Here is a 21,921-nt window from a genome sequence, read left to right as displayed (position 1 = left end):
ATTCAAAAGCAGGTCACCTAGGAGCGCGCGGAGGGCCGGCGCTGGCAGCGGATTGCGCTCCCCCCCCCGCTTTCTTCCTCTTCTACACTCCAGGCCCTAATGAAGCACGTGGCGCTCGCAGGGGGCGCGAGGGAGCATTTAACGCGAAATGCCTGTTCTTGTATGCCGCAAATAAAAAAAGGCAAGTTATAAAACCTACAAATAAGAGCGTTGTTCATTTAACTGACATGGTGGTTTGTTGGTGTTCCCCCACCGCCTGCTTTGTTCGAAACGGCTGGGGGAAAAACCCTTGATAAACACTTCCCTTTTAAAATCATAAAACTGTAGAGTTGGAAGGGACCCTGAGGAGCATCTAGCTCAACCCTCTGCAAAGCAGGAATATGCGGGATTGAGTTTTAATTTGCATTCGTTTTATTGCTGTCGGCCGCCCTGGAGCTTTCGGCTGCAAGGCGGGTTAATAGAAACAATCGTAATAACGGAAATACACGACGACCGGGCGTTTCTTCTTCCGCCTTGCCTCCTATCTTCTTGGGAGCGCCCGCTAATTAAAGCGCTCGGCTCGGCTTGGCTTTGCCCAAGGCGGCTTTGTCCGGCGGTTGCTCCTCCTCCTCCTCCTCCTCCTGCCTGCCTGCCTGCCTGCCTGCGTCCCTCGCTGCCTCTTCCCCCGACGCGCGAAGAAGGGGACGCGGGCGCAGCTCCAGGTGGCTTCCGAGACGCCGCGGCGAAGTGGGAGCGGAGAGCGAGAGAGACGTCGAATGCTGAGGTAAACAGATTCAAAGCCAATTATCCCGAGCAGCCTCCCGGCCTCCCCGCGATGGGGGAAGGAAACGCCGCCAATGACAAGCTCGCACGCTGGCAGTTACTGGCGGGCCGGGGCACGTTTTACAGGGATGGAAAAGCCCGCCCGTCTCGCTGACTTCACTTGGGCTAACTAGAGATAGCGTCAGCGCAGGGTTTTGGGGCCACAAGTCCGCAGCAGTGCCGCATTTACGTATAAGCTAAACAAGCTATAGCTTAGGGCGCCACTGTCTTGCCCCCCCCCCAAAAAAAATTTAAAGCAAAAAAACAACAACCTGGATGTACATTTCCAAAATATAAGATAAAAACACAAAATAAAACCTACATACAACAACAGTGTTTTGTGTTGTGTAGCCTCCTATTTGTTATGTGCAAAATGGCTTTAGATACCTATTAGGTCCATAAATTACCATCTATATATATATATATATAAATGTTCCCACTGCGTGTGCGGATGTAACACCCTCCCTCCGTAACCGCTGAACTGAATTCCAACATATTTGGCCACAACGTTCCATGCCCATCAGGGAGGGATCTGGCATAAAAATATATATCAAAAAACCACATCTTTCACACCTAAAATAATGATTAAATGCAAAAAGTGGCACCCCTATTATACATCACCAGCAAAAGCTCCGAAGACTCACTCCAACAGCATCCAATAGAAAGACAGATCGCACGCTGCTGCCTCCAAAGCCGCGCCACCAGATGACATCACAAAATTCCACAGCAACCAACTGAAAACATGTCTTTTGCAGCAACAAGGCCCAACATTGCCCAGCAGACTGAATAGGCTTTGCAGACTAGGCCACTTTCCAGACTAGGCCAAGTGGAGGTAGGGGCCTGCCTGGGTGGGGAATGCCCCCCCCCCGAATAGGTCATAGGTTGGGGCAGGGTGGGACCAATCACAGGGATGAACCGGGTGATGGGTGGAGGAGGGACAGAACAGGGTGGGGAGAGATACAGGGATGTGCCTATGTAAACATAACACACGACAAACAGCGGGACTCTGAAGGTGAGGGGAGTCTGAAGTGGGACTCTGAGGCTTCATTTAACAATCTGAGCCACCGCAATGCGTGGCAGGGCCAACTAGTATAGCATAAATTATCTTGACTTTGCGCAGGGGTGGTACTGGAGAGATAACCTGAGTTCAAATCCCAGTACTGTTGTAAAATCTGCTAGTGACCTTGAACCTTCACTCTCTGACTCTCTCCCAGAGTTGTGATGGTGAAGGAAGCGGAGTGGGGACCTTGAAAACGATTTTGACCTCTCTGGAGGAAATCCTACATTGGACCTGCCTCAATTGCATCCAAAATGTGAGCGAGCAGTGGAAGGCTGTGCACTGAGGCCAGAGATTGTGTATAGAGGAATCCAGAGAGCAGTGTAAAGAGCAGCTAGAAGCAACGCCCTTTTATTTGTTGTTAGGGACTCCTTGCAATGATAGCAGCAAGGTGAATATTGGAGGAATGAAGCCATAAAATGCAAGCTAAGGGCCAGTTCACATAGATATGGCTATTCTTCATTACTGCAGCATCAAGTGAGGACTTGCTCATGTGAATGAGCCACATAGAATTTTCACATCAGTTGCTCTGCTTTTTTATGGAGTTGGTTCTCACTTTCAGCTGCAAATCATCCTGGTGAGTAATCAAAGGATGTTCATGAATGCTTGAACCACTGACTCGATGCCTGCAGTTCTTTCTGGGTGGGTTGGGATGTGGAGGCATTTCTAGGTGAAGGTTTTTGCTGACATCCAGCTGGCTGGATGTGGGTATCCAAGCATATAAGTCAACCCCAGTGCTACTGACTTCCTTGTCCCAATGGTACAATTAGCAGGATCCGTGTTTGTGGCAAAGTCCAGACAAGATTTTGTTGTGCAACCCCCAGCATTTTTGGGTGTCTTTTCTAGGCCCTGTTTCCCCACTTCAGATTTTGCACTCAAGTCTGCAGCCAGCACTGCACTTCTATTAGTAAGAGTGATTCTTTCACTTCATTTTAGTTTTGTATCGCTCTACTACTGAATATAGAGGGATGCGGGTGGCGCTGTGGGTTAAACCACAGAGCCTAGGGCTTGCCGATCAGAAGGTCGGCGGTTCGAATCCCCGTGACGGGGTGAGCTCCCGTTGCTCTGTCCCAGCTCCTGCCAACCTAGCAGCTCTAAAGCACGTCAAAGTGCAAGTAGATAAATAGGTACCGCTACAGCGGGAAGGTAAACTGCATTTCCATGTGGTGCTCTGGTTCGCCAGAAGCGGCTTAGTCATGCTGGCCACATGACCTGGAAGGCTCCCTCGGCCAATAGAGCGAGATGAGTGCCGCAACCCCAGAGTTGGTCATGACTGGACTTAATGGTCAGGGGTCCCTTTACCTTTACTACTGAATATACAGAGGTAATGCAGAAATGAGGTAAAATTCACCAAGGATGCCAGTTTAGTAATAAAGAGTGCAGTCTATTCCTATGATCTGCCTCCTCCCTGAATCAAAGATGTTGGATCTTCTCTTTATACTTTGGACTTTAAGGAGGCTGATTTCAAAACGCTTAAGGAACTACTGGATGAGATCCTATACTCAGAAATACTCAAAAGAGAAGGGAGTCCAAGATGGATGGGAGTTTCTTAAAGGTGAACTATTGAAGGCTCAAATGCAGACAATTCCAACAAGAAACAAAAGTGGGAAGCATCTAAAGAAAGTGGTGTGGCTGCTTAAGGAGCTTACAGGTGAGCTCAGATGTAAGAAGGGCATGTAGAAGAAATGGGAGAAAGGGAAAACCACGAAGGAAGAGTATACACAAGTAGCCAACAGTTTGAAGAAGAAGGTCAGGTGGGCCAAAGCTCAGAATGAGTTCAGGCTTGCAAGAGAGGTTAAAAATAAAGCTAAAAGGATTTTTTGGCTATGTTCAAAAGCAAGAACAAGCCTGTCTTCTGCATGAAGAAGATGGAGAAATGCTGTTGGGGGACAAAGAGAACTGTTCAGCACCTACTTTGCCTCTGTTTTTACCCAAAAGGAAAGTAGTGACCAACCAGGTGATAACAGAATAATGCAAAGAGGGAGCTGCAGCCAAATTCAGGAAAAGAGGTGGTAAGTGAACACCTAGCTACTTTAAATGAATTCAAATCTCCAGGGCCTGATGAGCTGAACCCAAGGGTACTAAAGGAGCTTGCAGGTGTAATATCAAAGCCTCTGTCTATATTCTTTGATAATTCTTGGAGAACAGGTGAGGTCCCTGCAGACAGGAGGTGGGCAAAAAGGAGAAAAAAACAAGACCCAATTTAATGTCAGTACCATCTCTATGATTCTATGAATTTGTGCAAATGTACCTGTGCACTCCTATGTCTCCTGCCCAACCCCAAAAGAAGAAGGAAGCAGCTGGGGGGGGGAATCATGCAGTAGCTGGACTGACAGTTCATAAATAATCCGGTTTAGCTTCTGTTGAAGGGAAATTAGTGAAAGGGTGAAAATGATAAATGTGCGCACAACTACACAAACACATCTGAGCAGATCCCTAAATTGAAATCGCATGCATGCTCACACACAGTGATGATTACAATCTCTTCCTTGGTATCTGCAAAAATCCATCCTCTTTGCTAATTTCTTTCTTCTTCTTTTTTACAAATGCTATTCACTTCACTTAGTTTAAGCACCCGTAACACAAATATAAAGCCTATAATGGCTAGAATGTACGTTCATTTTAAAAAATGTTTCTCTCCCCCTGTATTCTGCATTAATAACATTCACAAATGACATATTCCAGACTGGAAGCCATTTTTAGCATCAGTTGTGAGAACACCCTAAGCCTATTGGGCAGGCATGCAGATGGAAAGGCCTCCCTGGGGGCTGTCAGAAAAGAAATTATATTGTGACAGAGGGAATCCATGTTGCTTATCTCTGTACACAATTCAGCAGAACACTGTGCAGGGAGAAACAATCTTTACACATATTTGCTCAAGTCTTTGGGGGCTTGTTTTGCAAACTGTGTAGACCACCTTCCCTGCCATCCCAATCCTGCATAAGCTGAATGAATGTGCTTGTGGCAAACTGGTCATGTGCATTGGCCTGGCACAAGCACAAATCGCTGGCGTGCTCACAATGAGCTATGTGGATTTTCTCCCACAGCTTATCGATGGCATGCTGTCAGTTTGTGCTTATGGAGGTCTGATGCACATGACCAGTTTGCCATGCGCATGTTCCATTCATGCTAGGAGAAAACAGTGGCTGCACAGATTGAATTAAGCCATAACCATGGCCATATAAATTGCCCTTTAGTTTAACAAGCACTGAGTCACAGCAGAATCAAAGCATTGTGAGGCTGCAAGTGATCCCAGGTCATCTGTCCAATCTACTACATGGAGGTGAGATATACTGCTGTCTGTCACATTGACTTAATATATCCCTGACCATTGCTCAGCCTCCAGTGAAGGACAGACTGTGCCAGCGTGGATAGTGTTAAACTTTGAACAGGAAGATCAGAGTTCAGATCCCGATTCTGCCATTAAGTTTGCTGAGTAGTCTTAGTAGTCTGCATGTCATGCTTGATTACAGGCAGGAGTTCAATAAACCAGTTAAAACCTAATGCAGTTTGCAGTGTGGATGAGACAAGAACCTGTGGTTAGTGAAAAATGGAAATGGATGATTGTTCCTGCGCTGTGCAAGGAAGGAGCAGGTTCATGCATGTAATGGTAAACTATGGTGTAGCATCATGTCCGAAACATGTTAGTGTGTTTCTGATAGGGTTTTAGGGTAGCCAGCCTCGTGGTGCTTGCTCCTGGCCCCAACCTACATCAGTATCCGAAAGGATGGTTTTTCATCTCACAGAAGCTGGGCCAACGCTTGTGAGGGGGAGTTACAATGGGCAGGCTTGCAGCATGGCTTGGGGAGACAGTGCAAGACGTCTGCTTTGGATCGTCTCTCCACTCAGCCAAGCAGAAATCTCATTACAGTTCAACACAAAGACTCCATCCCTGAAGCAAGTGCACCTGATCTTGCAGGAGGTGGCAGGGAAGAGGTGGAGGGAAACATACAGAATGCAGAGCAGCAGAAGGGAAGGATTTCAGGAGTGCAAATGAGGCTGGCGAAAGGGTTGTTCCAGCCCAAGCTGTACCACCCTCCCCACTTTGTGCTTTCAGCTGGATGCTAGTACCCCTTTGTGCTCCACTCCTCCCCCTTTCTCTTTCTCCCCTTCCTTCCATTTAGCAGTCCAAAGCTGGCCTGTTTCCATCCAGCTTAACCACAGTCCCTGTCCCTCACTACCTACCACAAACACACACTCTTCCCTCCCTCCCAGGCTTTTGTCTCTGGCTGGGATAAGAACCAGGTCATGCTTGGGATAAAGACCAACTGCAGCTTGTTTCCCAGGGGGACAACTGGCTATGCAACACCTATCCCATAAAGTGCTGCTGTCTGCTCTTGTAACATGATTAAATGTTTGCCTGTGGCTCTATGTTAAAGACTCATACCCCCCCTGCCCCACTTCAAGCAGTAAGCTCTCCTGGCCCAGAAACAAACAAACAAAATCCCAACTTATCTTACATAAGCTCCTCAGATGACCCACAGAAGGCAAACCCTGACTCTTGGTGGTAGGAAGAAAGCGGGGGGACAGGACACTTTGGACCCATGGGTGCATCTGCAACGTGGAGGGACTGTTGTGGGCACCACAAGTGAGTCACAGCTTTCTCCTCCCCACCTGCACCCCATTGATCCCTGCACCATGATTAGGCTCATGAAAAGCATTCTCTTGGCTAATGAAGTCTTCTTTAAAATTTAATTTCCACACTGAGAAGGCTAGAACTCCAGGGAAAGCCTCTGTAAGCAGATGTGCATCCATGGGGCAGTCGCACTGGTGACCCACATCCAAAGGCACACCAGAACACATCACACTCAGCTGTCGAGTGCCCTGCCTACTAGAAGACCCCCAACCCTACAGGATGCCTTCCTCTACTCACTCAGAGGCTGGGGGTTCTTCCAATGGCATTGCTTCGGTATTAAGTAGCACAATTAACTACTGGCTGTCATGGTGGTGCTTTGCTACCAGCTCATTACCATTTAACGATGCTAAATAGTCAAGAGTTAGTCAGGTGGTGCTCCCAGCATGTGTTGGACCCTTGCTCAGATGTAGCCATCCACATGGAACCTCTGATGGGCTATACGGCCAAAAGAAGAGAGATGGTGTGCAAAAAGCAGGCTATGTGGTGTCCATGCCAGCATGCGGTGTGCCCAGTGGAAGCTCTCCCAAGACGGGCTCCTCTCCAGCAGCATTTTGGCCTTTGCGTGTCTTGATGGCTCCAACTCTCGCATGCAGCTCCCTCTCCCCCTCTCTGTATGCGCTGCTGGGCTTTGGCTCCCAGCCATTGCAGGCACTGTGCAGTGCACAGCTTCTCACCTGTCAGGAGCTACATGCACTCTGGGAGAGCTGGGCTGGTGATAATGGAGTCCCCCCGCCCCCAGCTGTTCAGATAGATCTACATCAAGGAAGGTAATCAGGTTGATTTTCTGCAGCAGGTACAATCAGACAAAATAATTCTGACAGGCTCGGAAAGAAGTCCCTGCCAGGGAAAAGGGGGTGCAGAGGAAACGCCTAGCCTCGGAGCAGGGAAAAACAGGGACCTCTGTCTCAGTGTAGGCCTGTAACAGCACTCGGTTGGTGGCCCTGTGTCTAGGAGCCTCCACCTGGAAGACCCCACCAAAGAGCTCTGCACTGGGTTAGTGACTTTGCCGCTTGATACCTCTGAGGGCACACAGCCTCATTTCCATTGCACACCTAGAAGAATACCCCATGTTCAAGCAAAGAGGTCTGTGCATATGGGCTTTGTGATCCTGGAACAAGTCACCCCCTCTGCCCCAGCCCCACTTTGTACCATTGCAGCCATTTGCATCGAAGTTCTCTGTGTGCTCACATAGCGTTGTCATTGTTTATTATTTATAAAATGCCTAATATATACTAAGAACCATACCTGAGCAGAGGTCCTTCCCTGAGGCTCACAATTTAAAATACATGAGACCAAAGGAGAGGGGAGTTGTAAGGAGGGGAAGAAAGAACTTTGCTGGATGAAAGCAAACGGAAACAAGACAGAGTTGAAAACTATTCAATTAATAATCGTAACAATAAGAAAAGAAGGAAACACAAAAAATATGCAAGAGAGAGCACGGCGAGTGTTTTAATAATATCCTAAAGCAAGGCGAAGAGGCCAGCTGAGTATCTGAAGTGAGAGAATTCAGTGCACAAGGGGCCAAGAAAAACCCAAGCCACAGAGGTAGGGAGGCATAAAGGAGAGTTAGTAAGATGCGCATTTGATAGACTGAGCAGCTAAGGAGGAGGCGAGGCCGAAAGCAATGAAGACAGATAAAGAAGAAGGAGCAAGACCGGGAGGAGGCTTAAAGGTCACAAGTTTAAATTTAAAATGGAACAATAGAGGAAGTCAGTGAAGGGAAACAGAGACACGTAGCATGTTTAAAGTGCAGGGAATAAAAGATACACGAGCAAAAGAGTTGAGGATAAAGATAATAGGCCGAAACTGTGAGACAGGACAGGAAGAGAAGTAAGCAAAACATGACATCTGGGATGGGGAACCTGTGACCCTCCATATTTTGTTGGATTCCATCTCCTACCATCCCTGGCCACTAGTCATGCTGGCTAGGACTGATAGGGAGCTGGAGTCCAATGTGCCCTTTTTTCGCCAGCCCAGGTACTGATCTGAGCCTGGGAAAAGCACGTTGAGATGAAAGAGGAAGTGTGGAAAGAGCATTGCTTTTCTGACTTCTTTCTTCAGCTCTATGTAGTTTTGGGGCCGGGGCCGGTGGTAATCACCCTTGCCATCTCATGACAAAGGGGGCAGCGTATGTGTGGGGAGCAGGAGAGGGGCTCATAGGCTTCATGCACCTGAGGATAGGTCCTCAAGAGTGTCATAGCACCCACTGGTGGCACATTAGCAACCCCAGCAATAAGTATAGAACCTTGAGGGTTCCCTAGACCAGCTCCTTGCAAGGCAGGATCTCAGCTAAAGCATTCATGACAGATGGCCATCCAAATTCTGCCCAAAAACCTCCAGTGAAGGAGACCCTACCATCTTTGGGGGGCGGGGAGTCTGTTCCACTTATGTCCAGCAAGACCTGAAACTCCTTTGTTTATTCTACAAATGGGTCCTAAGTAGCAAAAAAAATAGTTAGCTGTTTCTGAAGCGGAATTTACTTAGTGATCTTAGGAAGCTATGCTCCATGCCTGACTGTCTTGTTCATTAATATAAAGTGAAAATGACACACCTGAATAACAAAACGCTGACTTAGTAACCAGATAAGAAATCCTTTGGGTGTGAGGAGACTCCCGATTGCTGTCTTTTTTCCTTCAAAAGAAGTTAATAGCAACTAGCTCCGCTGGTAAAGCGTGAGACTCTTAATCTGAGGGTTGTGGGTTTGAGCCCCTGTTGGGGAAAAAGATTCCTGCATTGCAGGGGGTTGGACTAGAATGACCCTCGTGGTCCCTTCCAACACTACAATTCTATGATTCTATTGACCCCAACTTCATATTATTGGGACAATAGTGCTGGGGGAGGAGGTGTTAGCCATATTCTCCATTTGAAATGACTGTTCAGGGCCTGTTCTACAATGAAGCAGGATGAAATGACCTGCTTCAGGTGGTACAAAGGTTTGTGTCATAGATAAAGACTGGGATTGGTGTCTGAATAGTACAGCATATCTGTCTGAAGAGATAGCCCTTGTGTGGGCACAGCATCATCTGTGCTCCACTTCAGACACCAAATACCTAGGATTGGCCCTCTTACACACACACACACACACACACACACACACACACACACACACACACACACACCATGACTTGCTATTTACCCCATGAGAAGGAGGAAACATATCTATTCATTTGGTACCTGTACATTTCCCCTCCAGGCATCTAGCAGGTTAAGAGCCTGGTTTAAATTGAGACAAGAGTATGTTTTCCATGGGAAAGCAGTGGGGCAAATGCAGAATGACTTGGACTCATGCTTTCTAGGCAGGGGACAAGCAGAAGCGTGAACAAACCCTCACTTGGTCCAGCTAGTGAACATGTCACTGAGTATTTATGGACAGTAATAGAGAGGACCAGTTTGTTGCTTTGGTTAATGTTTGTAGAAATATCTCTGCACTTCATATTGTTGTGTGGGGTTGCTTTCAAGCAAACAAGATGAATTTTAACAGGGAGAAATGTAAAGTACTACACTTGGGCAAAAAATAAATAAAAGGCACAAATACAGGATGGGTAACACCTGGCTTGAGAGCAGTACATGTGAAAAGGATCTAGGAGTCTTGGTAGACCACAAACGTGATATGAGTCAACAGTGTGATGCAGCAGCTAAAAAAGCCAATGCAATTCTGGGCTACATCAATAGGAGTATAGCATCTAGATCAAGGGAAGTAATAGTACCACTGTATTCTGCTCTGGTCACACCTCACCTGGAATACTGTGTCCAGTTCTGGGCACCACAGTTCAAGGAGGATATTGACAAGCTGGAATATGTCCCAGAGGAGGGCAACCAAAATGGTCAAAGGCCTGGAAACGATGCCTTATGAGGAACGGCTTAGGGAGCTGGGTATGTTTAGCCTGGAGAAGAGAAGGTTAAGGGGTGATATGATAACCATGTTCAAATATATAAAAGGATGTCATATGGAGGAGGGAGAAAGATTGTTTTCTGCTGCTCCAGAGAAGTGGACACAGAGCAATGGATTCAAACTACAAGAAAGAAGATTCCACCTCAACATTAGGAAGAACTTCCTGACAGTAAGAGCTGTTCGAAAGTGGAATTTGCTGCTAAGAAGTGTGGTGGAGTCTCCTTCTTTGGAGGTCTTTAAGCGGAGGCTTGACAGCCATATGTCAAGAATGCTTTGATGGTGTTTCCTGCTTGGCAGGGGGTTGGACTGGATGTCCCTTGTGGTCTCTTCCAACTCTATGATTCATTAATTTGGGGGAGGTTTCTCCCTACACAGTGTGTGTGTGTGTGTGTGAGAGAGAGAGAGAGAGAGAGTGTAAGTAAAATAGCTGTTCTGGTCTAGGAACCAGGGTCAAATCTCTGGCCTGATGAGATGATGTGATCTGGAGAGGAGCCCAATCAGAACTGAATTCTCTTGGGCATGAGCTGCTCCCAGAATGAGTACAGGAATACAGAGATTACACATGATAGGGTATGGCTGTTTGTGTGTGTTTGTGGAGTGTGGGCGGGGAGACATTTGCACACACAGCCACTTGTCACAGGCTCATCTCAGACCATGACAGGCATATGGAATGGGGAAGGAGGACAGGTGCCAGCTGTGTGACATAACCAGGGAGCCAGCAGGAATATGCACAGCTCCAGCACTGAGTGCAGCCAGGCAGAGACACAGCAGGGGACTCGGTTTGGGAGGCAGATGGCTGTGCAGGATGCTGATCAGGCTGGCTCTATGCATCCAGGAAGAACTCTAAAAAGTGAGCAGGCTGTGGTGATGAAGACGGGGGAGGGATGCCGATCGGACTCCTCACTACTGGCCAGAGAAAACCAGCAGCGCTGCCCCTAAGAAAAAGTCACTGTGACAACATCAGTGCAGAGCAAATCGGCAGAATAAGCAGCTTATTTGTGAAGCAGAAAAAGATGCAAGCCCTGTTCAGGCATTCCTCTTTGCCCACTAATCCAGTGCCTCCTTTCTCATGTCCAGCAGAGATCCTACGCATGTGCATTCTGCCTGTGCAGTCTCAGATCCTTGAATAGCCAGGGTCAGGATTGTGCTGGCAAAGACCAGGGAGGCTTTTTCAAGGCACATAAGGGAGAGGCCAGCAACGGAGACCCTACCCCGCCTGCCTTCCAGATGAATATCTGAACAGGGCTGTGGTATATGCCCAAACAAAACCCTTTGGGCCTCTGACTGGATACAAGGCTAAGTGGGAAAGTCAGAGAGAACATATTACGCCTATTTTGAAACATCTGCACTGGCTGCCAGTTCATTCTGAGGCCCAATGTAACATTCTGCTTTTGTCCCTTAGACCCCTGCATAGTCTGATCCAATGCAGCCTTCTCTCAAATGACACCGCAGAGCTCTTGGATTGTCCAAGGAGAGCCTGCAACAGATTCTATCCTCTTGGGATAGGGGCCCATAGGGACCTATATCTATTTTACTTGCAATCTTTATATGCTGCACAACAGCTAGGTACTCTGAGCAGATTATAATAAAAAGAGCTGGTGCCTCTAGTGCCAGTGCTGGATCAATGAGCACCCCTGAACTGGGAATGTAGGGGGAATGCGACCACCATCGAAACCGCCTGGCCAGACTGACAATCCCTCCCCCTCCTCCCCCATCGTTCTGCCTGGACACTGAGGTCCAGCGTCGAGAGCCTTCTAGTGGTTCCCTCGCTACGAGAAGCCAAGTTACAGGGAACCAGGCAGAGGGCCTTCTCGGTAGTGGCACCCACCCTATGGAATGCCCTCCCACCAGAGGTCAAAGAGAACAACAACTACCAGACCTTTAGAAGGCATCTCAAGGCAGCCCTGTTTAGGGAAGCTTTTAATGTTTGATGGATTTCTGTAATTTAATATTCTGTTAGAAGCCGCCCAGAGTGGCTGGGGGAACCCGGCCAGATGGGTGGGGTATAAATAATAAATTATTATTACTACTACTACTACTACTACTACTACACAGTATCCCATCTTGTCCAGATTGAGCTTCAGTGTATTGGTCCTGTTCAGCTGATTGCCGCTGATCTAGCACATCCACTGCCTCACCTGAGTTTAATGAAATTGAGAAATGACGCAGTTAGGTACTATCTGTGTCATTCCCGTGGGGCATTCTGCTCCTGCTTGGTGGGGAGAGAGAGATAGATGACTATTTCAGAGCAGCCAGATCATCCCACTGGAGCAGGAAGCTGGTTTAATTTAGCAAGATTTCTGCCGTGGTGTTGCTCATGGTTGGTGCGGGGTCCCCAGACTGGTCGGTTATTACCATATATGGTGATAGTATTGGTCAGAGGACCTTACGTAGAGATACAGGACCAGCTTCTGTAGAAATTCTGTCCTGGAGCTGGGCTGGGCTGTGCTCTGGAACAGAGGGCAGTCTTATAAGTTTAGCTATGTCGCTAACAGAGTGTTCCTCACCCCCCACACAGAAAGGGCAACTCCACCGACACATGAGACTGAATGCTGGTGCAGTGAGGGAATGTCCAGAAACAAAACTCTGCTTGGAAGGATTGGGATGGGATAAATTCATGAGAGATGCAAGAGGGTCTTCTTTTGGGGTAGGGATGCCCAAGATCATTACCGTATCCTAGATACTCCCAAAGAGGAAGGTGGGAGCAGGGTACTGAACGCCAAGGAGTTTGAGCACATGAGAAATGACAAGGATGGATTACCAAATGTCAAGAGAAATCCCAATGGGATTATGAATTGTTGGCATGGTGGAGAGTGCCACTTAGCTCCCTTGCAAGCAGGAATGTGGACACAAAAAGCCCTCTTTGGCACACACTGGAGTGCCACTCTGGGCTGTTATTAGGGAAGCGTCAGAGGGCAATGGCTGTTTCCAGAGTGATAACCAATTACTCATTTGTACTTTCACACCACAGAAGCTGGAGGAGCAGGCAGGCGGGTCGTGTCAGAGCCGTGCCAGTGCATTTCCCAGTGCATGGGACGTGCAATGTTGTGGGGTGGAAAGGGATGGAGATGCAAGCAGGACCCAGTGCAGAGCTCTTAGTGGAGATTATGGCCTGCTGCTCTGCCAAGTGTGGTCTGGTTATTCAATTAGATGGCTACACATGTTGAGCAGGCACTGCGTGTGTGGCCACTTTAAATCACTGCCTTGCGAGCCAGTCTTCCCAAGTGATCCACAAAGGTATGCATACAGGTGGATTGGGGGTGGGGCGGCGGCAACTGTGGGCCTTTCTGGGATGTGGACTATACCAGAAGAAAGGCTCCCCACCGAGGGAGGCAGCTGCTATACTGCACAATCTTACACGACAGAGTTTAGCGCTTGCACTTCAGGGCAGCTGTTTGTGTGTAATTGCCCATAGTCAAACTATAAAATGCAAGAATAGAGACACCTGTGACATCATTAGACAGGAAATGAGGCTGTGGACACTGCTGTAATGATTAGGAGTTGATTCTTACTCAGAATCACATACAGGGGGGGGGGGACAAGTGTTCTTTCTTTTTATGGAAAGCTTCCCAAACTGCTCAACCAGTTTCCTTTGAAAGTCCATAGTGGGCAAGCAAAGATTATACAGTTAAATTTAGCAAAACTTACTCATAAGTCTAGGAATTCTCCCAAGTCCTCCTACGCACCAAGCTGACTGGTATTTGACTGTGCAGATACAATAAAATACATTTGGATTAGGGAATTTAGAGAGAAACTACATGCAAATGCAAATAATAAAGCCCTGTTTTTTGTTTTAATGAAAAGCAACACCAGAAGGCTTTAATTTTAAGGTTAGGAGCAATGGGGGGGAAGGGGCACTTAACCCTTTCCCCACCACCTGTTTATATGCTCAAGTCTCCCTCCCCAAGCTGCTTTTTTCTCTGCCATAGGAAAAAAAGCTGTTTAGTGGGGCAATTTGGAAAGGAAAATGGCTAATGGGAAATGGTTAAGCACCCCTCCCTGCTGCTGCTCTTCCACTCAAAATTGCGGCTTCCCAAGAATGCTTTTCATTTTGAAAAATGTCAGGGCTTTGTTAACAATCATCTGAATATAACAGAGAGTATGCCCATTTAAAAAGGATCATTTTGGGCTGTTCTTCCATCTCCTTTTGTGGGACCAACACAGCATTAACTACTCAGCCTAAAAATACAAAGAAGAATCAATGCTGAGTCCCCAGCTTGGGAAGAACAATGCGACTGCAAGTGACAAAGCAAGAGAGAGGAAATCCATATAAGGTTTCTCTCTGTGAATGTGCTACGGGTTGGAGAAAGTAACCTGCAAAGGTGTTTGATTAGCACCAGGGAGGACATGAGCTATTGTGAGGAATCTGAAAGCTGATCGATGGTAAGGGAATCTCCAAGGGTTATGCAGATTTGATTTACAAAGCGACTGTGTAACCAATACATTTCCTCTGTCTTTCTGTTGCTTATACTGAGAGCCAAGGTGGCATAGTGCTTGGCGTGTAGGACTAGGAACTGGGAGACCAGGGTTCAAATCCGCACCTGGACATGAAGCTCACTGGGTGGCCTTGGGCTAGTCACTGCCTCTCTGCCTAACCTACCTCACAAGGTTGTTGTGGGAATTAAATAAGGAGGGGGAGAACCAAGTTTACCACCTTGAGCTCCCTGGAGGAAAAGGTGGGATATCAATTAGATAGATAGAGAGAGAGAGAGAGATAGAGAGATAGATATTCAAGTTACAGGTAGGTAGCCATGTTGGTCTGCCATAGTTGAAACAAAATAAAAAAAATTCCTTCCAGTAGCACCTTAGCCACCAACTAAGTTTGTCATTGGTAGATATTCAGTTGACTTACTGCTTGGCACTGTCATGGCTGACCATGAAGGAACATAAGATACTGCCTCATGCCAAGTCAGACCATATGATTAAAACCAAGAGTATCATGCTAGGTATATGATTCTCCTGTCCTGCTCCCAGTTTTTATTCCCATGTTTTCTCAGAAGTGCATGTGACTTAGCTTGACAAGGTGTGTTTAGGACTGTAGCCTTGGTGACCTAAGTCTAAGCAAGGAATGGGCGTATTGCATTCTGGAAGCAGTGAACAGGAAGAACTATAGCTCAGTGACAGAATACACTGGTGATCACGAGCGAGGGAATGCCATTGCACTTGTGTCTTGCTTGTGGGAGAAGGCTCCATTCTAACTTCGAACGAGCGTGTGCTTGGAAACTCCTCTTTGGTTTTGCAGACATCTTCTTATGGGCTTCAGAGGCAGCTGGCTTAGCTTCCCCTTGTTTTCTTTACCTGAGTTTGGGTGACAGAAAAACGGGCTCCCTGCTCAACTCAGGCAACACTTTATGCCAAAAGCGATAGGGAAAACATACATGGCCAACAAATACATTGTGGCCTTGCTCGCACAGCCACCTTTTCCCCTCCTTTCCTCAAAGTGGCTTCCCACTTGTGACAAGCAGCTTGCGGTTGTGGCAGCATGACAGCAAACCTCAGCATGAGCATTTGATCCGTGACGTGCAACATCACAACTTCTGCTCATCGCAGGTGAGTCACAGGGCTTGTTTGCCAAGAGTAGGCAATTGCTGTTGGCCAAAACTGTGGGATGCAGCCACTCTGGACTGTGCCCTTAGCGTAATTCAATTCAAGCTGCCCAGAGTGGTTGGGGCAACCCAGTCAGATGGGCAGGGTACAAGTAATAAATTATTATTATTATTATTATTATTATTATTATTATTATTATTAGGACATATTCCAGACAGGCAAGAGCACTTCCAGAGTGTGTGGAGAGCGGGACTGAGGAGCGATATGTACTGAAGGCCAGAGAGACCTGAAAATTGTGAGTTTCCCCCCTTACTTTTATTTTCGGTAAAAGCTGACAAATTCTTTTTGTTGTTTTAAAGTTGTACTTCGAATTCCGGTCCACCGAGGCCTGGCTTACGCATGCAGTGGAATGAATTGGGTGGACAATCTAAAGCTTAGCAGCAGGGCTTGTGTGGATATAAGCAGCATGCAACAGGAAATGATGGAGAGAACCCGAAGAGGTGTTTATCCAAATTCAGACGTGAGATGCTGCAGAAGATCACCGTAGATGGAAGGTGAGTGACCCTATTTTCCCAGTCTTCCCTTGAAACAGAAACCAGCACCACAGGTTTGAGCCTTGACTAGAAATTTCCTCCTTTACATGCTAGTTTCCTACTTGCAGCAAAGGCTTTTTTCAAATTGGGGAGAATTCAGATTGGCATTGTGCCCCCTGCAATCTGAAGCGGTACTTAGCATTCCAACAGCATCCTTCCTACGTCATCCCCTGCATGTGTAGCGCTAGCCTCCACAGAAAACTCTACCCTTTGCAACCAAACCTGTGATATTCATTCTTTGTAGGGAGCATATTGGTTTCAGCTCTCTGCTACAATCAAGGAACTGCCTCTAGAAGGTCAGGTACCGTGTTTCCCCCTTTTTAAGACGTAGTCATAATATAAGACGTAGCAGGATTTTCAAGCATTTGAGAAATATAAGCCACACCCCGAAAATAAGCCATACCTAAGACGGCCCTGGATAGAGCTCCTGAGGGTGGCCAGCCTTGCTATCGCCACCTCCGCTACTGCTGCCACCCCGCACGCTCTTCGTCCTCCTGTTGTTGTTTTAGTTAGTTTCTCCCCGCTGCAGCGTCTCCCGGGTCCCGCATGCTGAAGCGCGGGCAGATAAAGGTTCGCTCCGCATAGGATCGGCCTGCCGCGGCTGCAGAGCGGAGCACCGAGCCAGCGGCCTAGCCTCTTTCTCTTTTTTTGCCCAGCTGAGGAGGCCTGCAGCCCCGCCGCCGGAATCGGCGGCTGCAGGGCGGAGTGCTCCGCAGCGCCGAGCGCTCAGAGAGCCTTGCAGCGGGCGGAGCGCCGAGCCAACAGCCTGGCCTCTTCCTGCCCCAGCCGAGGTGGTCTGCCACCCCGCCGTCAGAATCGGCGGCTGCAGAGTGGAGCGCTCCGCAGCGCCGAGTGCGCGGAGCGCCCTGCAGCTGGCGGAGCGCCGAGCCAGCAGCCTGGCCTCTTCCTGGCCCGGCCGAGGAGACCTGCCGCCCCGCCAATGGAATCGGCGGCTGCAGGGCGGAGTGCTCCGCAGCGCCGAGCGCTCGGAGCGTCCTGCAGCGGGCGGAGCGCCGAGCCAACAGCCTGGCCTCTTCCTGCCCCAGCCGAGGTGGTCTGCCACCCCGCCGTCAGAATCGGCGGCTGCAGAGTGGAGCGCTCCGCAGCGCCGAGTGCGCGGAGCGCCCTGCAGCTGGCGGAGCGCCGAGCCAGCGGCCTGGCCTCTTCCTGGCCCGGCCGAGGAGACCTGCCGCCCCGCCATTGGAATCGGCGGCTGCAGGGCGGAGCGCTCCGCAGCGCCGAGCGCTCGGAGCGTCCTGCAGCGGGCGGAGCGCCGAGCCAACAGCCTGGCCTCTTCCTGCCCCAGCCGAGGAGGTCTGCCGCCCCGCCGCCGGAATCGGCGGCTGCAGGGCGGAGCGCTCCGCAGCGCTGGGCAGAGCAAAGAGCCAGCGACCTGTCACCTCGGTGCCTGGAACCTGCTGCTGCTGCGCAGAGCGCCCAGCAGCACCATGCAGAGCACCCAGCAGCACCCCGAGCCCTCGGCCCGGCCCGGCCAAGGAGGCCTTAAGGTACCATAAAAACATAATTAAAAAATTAAGACATCCCCTGAAAATAAGACACCGTGTGTTTTTTTGATGAAAAAATGTTATAAGATGGTGTCTTAAAAAAGGGGAAACACGGTAGCTCTGTAAATTGGAGGTTTTAAAAGACACCCCAGTTGTCACCAGAACTGGGTATCTCAATACAGGAAAGCCTGAGCAGGGACCACAGAAATACTGGGCTATCAAGCCACACTTGGCTCTCATCGGGGGCAAACTCATCCTTTGAAGCAGACACACTCTGCTGTGGTATGGATGAGTGCCCCCATGGCACTTTCTGCTGGGGAAAACAACAGAGGCTGGACACTCTTGCCGCAGTATGGAGTGCCATTAAACACACTTGTCTGCAGCAAGAGCCTTACAAGCCAAGGGAAAGCAGGCGCTTGTTTTGCTCTGTGAACAAAAGCAATGGTTGTCATGCACCCCACATGTTTGAGCTCCCCCACCTTGTCTTAGCAGAAAAGAACAGCAGCAATCTCCAGCCCGGAGCCGGGATTAATGGCAGCATTTAATTATGCCACTCTGCAGCAGCAGCTGCTTTCGTTCCACAAGGAGTTGGGGATGGAGTGTGCACAGGGGAAGCGATCGTTAGAAGCCAGACAGAACCATCAGAGTCATGTTTACTCAGGGCTAAGCCCCACAGTGTTTAATGGAACTTCCCTGCTAGTACGTGGGTTGAGGATTTCAGCTTCAGGTTTCTCCAGACAGCTGTTCCACGTGCAGTTTTCGGATACGCCCCTTGACCCTTCAGTTCCATTGCCCACTTCTTCAGATCCATACCAAGAGTGGTTGGAAGACCAGGCTTGCTCAAAGAAAGCCTTTGCTTGTTGAGGTAGACAATACTGAGCAAAATAGACCAATGTACAAGGCAGCTTCCTGTGTTCCTTGTACATAAGCCCCAGAGCTCCATAAAATCATTCTCTGTGCTTGGAACAGAAGCCTGGGTGAGTCAAAGGTCCATAGCAGCCAGGTAATTTCAGATAATAGCTCTATTTCAGCAGGGGCAGATCTACTATGAAACTAATGACGCTTAAACTTCTGGGCCCCTAATCCCGGAGGGGCCCCAGAAGTGACTTAAGTCCACATTACTTTAAAATGTTGGGTCTAGTAGGCCCAAATTTGAGTCACACAGCTCAAATTGATTAATTTTTTTTTGTATATATTTCAACAATCCCAAAGTTTGAGAGTCAGTAGCACAGATGTTGTAGTAAAGGTGTGCGTGATCTGTCATGGAACAACCCCATTGAAGAAGATAACAGTGGTTACCCAGACTTCATTGCAAAGGGACCCCCATAAGAGTTCAAGCTTCAAGGCCCCAAAATGTAGGTCCACCAGTGCTTTTGAGTCAATTCAAGCCCTGCTTTCATCACACAGTTTCCTTCCCTGTTGGCACCTGAGTCTAAAGCCCACCAGCTGGAGGTATTTAAAGTCTGCATCTCAGAATCCTCTTTGGGATTTGGGGAGGTGATGCTGGTTTTCCCCTAGCTGTGAGTGATGGTGCCTGGGTGACCCTTTCCACCTCAGCCAGAGGCACTGATCCCAGGGTTTCCTCAGGAAGAGATCCGCACTGCCTCTCGTTCCCTGGCAGTCCAGGTGTGGCCATGGGAGCACTGGAGGGAATAGACCAGATCCCTCTGGATAGGGAGGGTGCCTGCCTTCAGTATTCCCCGGGGAGGTCTATGAGGTGAGGGCTAGTCTTGAAGGGCGGCTTTCTGTCCTGGAGGGAGTTCAGCCACTAGTTGTAGGCTATGTTAGACTCAGCTCTTCCCCTTCCTGATTAACTCAGGGCCGCTTAAGCCAGCTTCCTCCCCCTTCAATGAGCCCATCATCACCAACTGAGACTGTACTTGCCCACCAGGCACTGCCTGGTGTTTGATTGTGGGTGATGTCTCTTGGTGACACCCCAGTGTGGCCAACCCCATTGGATCTGGCAGGAGCAATGGATGCTGTCTTAAAGGTACAGGCAGCACTGATGCTGCTTGGGAGAGAGTGAGCCCTTGTAGCTCACCCAAACAATCTTTATTTGTTGGTGGGGGGTACAGCAAGATCGAGTAATCTTTGAGCCACCACATTCAGGGTGGGAGAAACAGCAGACTTGCACCTGCAGTTTGAAGTGGTACAGAATAGCAGTGGATAAATCACACCTGTCTCCTGATTTGTGTTGCTTGGTTTTTAGTGTATTCTTCCATACTATTTGGTCTTACCTGCATGGGACCAAGATACGAGCTGGCCAGGGGAACAAAAAGTCCAATACAATACACACTTATTTTGCAGGTCTGTGGAGCACCAAGGCCTACCACCACCACCCAACCTGTGCTGTGCATATTTGGTGGAGCAACTCCATCCCTAAACAAGCCTATTCACTTTCAAGGTTGTTGTTTCCCCCCCCCCTCCACTGTGGTCATTGGCACTATCCACACCCAGACCCCTCCCTTCATCTATAAAGGTCTTGCTATATCATTGCACTTGCTTTAGGCTGCACCATGCAGACTTGCTGAGGAGCCAGACCTGCTGACCTCAGTAGGACTTCCTTCTAAATAAAACTGCATAGAGCCAAGCTGTTAATAAAGGAGAGGGCCAGTTGTCTAATAAAATGGAGATTTAATTAAGAATGCCATGCACTGGATCTTACAGAGGAAATTGATCCGGGTTCTGTGAAATGTGAAACCCAAGCTGTTTTGCTAAGAAGGGAATACAGTAGGAAAGATTATTCACACACAATTCACAGAAGAGTTGGGGAACCCTGTGAGTGTGCCACATACCTGAACGTCCTTTAAACAGACATTCTGGAAACACAGGATAAATGATTAACAGACTCGGAATGCAATCCATTGACAGAAGCCAGACGAGCGCAGACACAGAGCATGCCCAGAGAGAAGAGGCTGTGCAATCAGCGTGACTGAGAGGAGATTGAAACACAGAGGCATTGTCTGCCACAATGTCCCATGTATGAGGAAGCCAGGAGATGCTATCGGTGATTGTACAAGATTTCACACTGAAAGGGAAAGGGGGGGAAGGATTGTGTCTGATCCTGAGGGAAGGAAGAGAAACGTTGGAGGCAGTCAAAAGCTACACCACATCGTGCAGCTGGATATGAGGAGTGGATAAAAAGAATGGGACAGCAAAGGTGGGGTTTCGACTTTCCTGGACAGGGAGATATCCTTCTCTTTCTCTCTCTCTCTCTCTCTCTCTCTCTCTCTCTCTCTCTCTCTCTCTCTCTCTCCTTGAACTTAGGGTAATCCAATGAAATTGACTGACAGTCATCAATTCAGACATTAGACAAAATAACTTATTCACACAACACATAACCTATGGAATTCATTTATGCAGGATTTATTGATGACCATGTGATTTCGAAGAAGCATCAGAAAAATGTCAGGGCAATGAAACTGTGGGGTGTGTATGTATTTTTGTTTGTTACTATGGTATGTATGTATGTATGTATGTATTTTTGTGTTTTACATTGTAAACCACCCTGTGATCCTTGGGTGAAGGGTGGTATAGAAATTTTAATTAATAAATCATCATCATCATAGCAGCTCAGTATTGTCTACAGTGACTGAGAGTGGCTCTCCAGGATTGTAGATAAGTGTCTCTCCCAAGCTTCGGTAAATATCTCTTCCTTTCTCTCAAGTAGGGGGACCCAGGTGGTGCTTTGGGTTTGCTGATCAGAAGGTCAGCGGTTCGAATCCCTGTGACGGGGTGAGCTCCCGTTGCTCTGTCCCAGCTCCTGCCAACCTAGCAGTTCGAAAGCATGTCAAAATGCAAGTAGATAAATAGGAACCGCTACAGCGGGAAGGTAAATGGCGTTTCCATGTACTGCTCTGGTTTGCCAGAAGTGGCTTTGTCATGCTGGC

At 48.4% G+C, this 21,921-nt stretch overlaps 1 long non-coding RNA gene across 1 annotated transcript; it reads left to right on the top strand.

The window, feature by feature from the left end:
- The first annotated feature begins 524 nt into the window (after window positions 1–524).
- On the top strand, window positions 525–21,599 carry LOC148686894 (uncharacterized). Its single transcript, XR_015948197.1, has 3 exons — window positions 525–763; window positions 16,293–16,487; window positions 20,339–21,599. It is a non-coding gene; the product is annotated as an uncharacterized LOC148686894 (long non-coding RNA).
- The last annotated feature ends 322 nt before the right edge of the window (window positions 21,600–21,921 follow it).

The sequence above is a fragment of the Zootoca vivipara genome, chromosome 2 (assembly GCF_965207765.1).
Source record: "Zootoca vivipara chromosome 2, rZooViv2.hap1.1, whole genome shotgun sequence".
NCBI lineage: Eukaryota > Metazoa > Chordata > Lepidosauria > Squamata > Lacertidae > Zootoca > Zootoca vivipara.
This window is presented reverse-complemented; position numbering and strand designations above follow the sequence as displayed.